This window comes from Pygoscelis adeliae, unplaced genomic scaffold (assembly GCF_000699105.1).
Source record: "Pygoscelis adeliae isolate BGI_AS28 unplaced genomic scaffold, ASM69910v1 Scaffold637, whole genome shotgun sequence".
Lineage (NCBI taxonomy): Eukaryota > Metazoa > Chordata > Aves > Sphenisciformes > Spheniscidae > Pygoscelis > Pygoscelis adeliae.
The window spans coordinates 185,114-186,648 of record NW_008825168.1 but is presented as its reverse complement, the minus strand read 5'-3'; the positions used below and the strand labels follow the sequence as shown (position 1 = coordinate 186,648).

Below are 1,535 nucleotides of genomic sequence, written 5' to 3'. Positions count from 1 at the left end.
AGAGGCAGGGGGGGTTTCTTCCATTGTCTGGGGGGGCGACCCCTGTCCGGATACCCCGGGAAAGCGCCGAGCAGGAATCCCACGGGGTCCCGCGGACTCTGGGAGTTTGGGGTATCAGTAGGGTGCAGCACCAGCAGGCTGTTTCCCTTATTTAAGAGGGGAGAGGAGGACGGGTAGGGTGGGGCAGGCGAGATGCCCGCACTGACCTGTTGGCAAACAGCAAAGATGCTCTCTGGAGGGCCAAACCTCCCCCCACCCATACCAGGGACCAGCAACGCAGGGATCTCCCTGGTCAGGCTCCCGCCTGGACCCAACCCCAGGCACCCCAGATAGGAGACAGGAGACTGGGTTGTGTCCTTCCCGTTTTGCTCCTGCAGCAGGGGACTGTAGGTGCTCGGAGAGCCCCTTGGATGGACGCGCTGTTTATTAATAATCATACAAAAGTTTTCCAAGAGGCTGAGAGCTAATGCCCCGAGCTCATGGGATCTGCAGAGAGCAGAGGCTCCCCAGACATGCCGGTGAGCAAAGCCAGTTCCCCTTTAGGCTCGCTGTCAGCACTGCAACGGGATTTTCCTAGTAAGACCCCTCTGCAGAGAATCCAGAACGACATTTGAGTCCCATCTTTGCCCCCTTCTCAAACATTTCCTTCTCTCACAGCCAGCTGACGGCTGAGCCCATTCCCCCACAGCCCCCCGCTCCGTGTAGCTGACTGGGGCGGTCTGGAGGTGCAACAGCCCCATGGCTGGGGACACCAAACCCACCTGGGCTGGGTTTGAAGCCCGCACATGGCAGAGGTCTGGGGGATGCAAAATTCCCCTTTTCCCCATCCCATGAGCTTCGGCACGGGGCTTGGCTGGCAGCCGTGCATGGCCAGCTCCTTGCCTGGCACCCAGGTCAATGCCATGGCCCCATCCGCAAGCACAGCTGGGTGCCCCCCTGCCTGCGAGCACAGGGAGGGTGGCCGGGTGCCCACGGCTGGCGCCGAGGGACTTGTGGCAATGCCATAGGAGACTCACCCAGGGTGGCCCATTGCTTTTGGTGTCCCTGTGGGCAGTCATGGGGCTCGCAGCAGGGCTGGGGATGAGGGGCAGCGAGGTGAGGCAGTGGGGACCATGTGGCCAGGCTCTGGTCTCGACTCAAACTTTCCCAGTAGAAGTTTCTGGTCCAGTTTTTTTTTCCCAGGGAGAGTTGTGGCCCGGTGGTGAGGGGTTTCCCCCCGTTGTGCCAGCAGGGCAGGACTGAGCTAGCTCCTAGGGTGAACCCTGGCTCCTTGGGAGCCTTTACGTGCTTGGCCATGACACGTGCCCCGGCATGTCCCAGCTAAACCCACCACCCGCTCCCTCAGCCAGAGCTTCCCTGGGATGCTTAAAGTGAGGTCTGGACTTCTGGTGCATGTGCCTGGGGATGGCAGTGTAATTTGGGAGAGCTACCGTCCCCTCCAGCAGCACCGGTTGGAGCAGCGCATTTGCCTGCATCCCCGTGCCACGGCTCCCGTGGCCGAGCTGCCTCCCCCCCCGGCCGCCAACCCCGCCCCC

The 1,535-nt window shown here is 62.0% G+C and overlaps 1 protein-coding gene across 1 annotated transcript in view; it reads left to right on the top strand.

The window, feature by feature from the left end:
• CYGB (cytoglobin) overlaps nucleotides 1-1,535 on the top strand; it is a 12,806-nt gene that overhangs the window by 1,269 nt on the left and 10,002 nt on the right. The window lies entirely within an intron of this gene.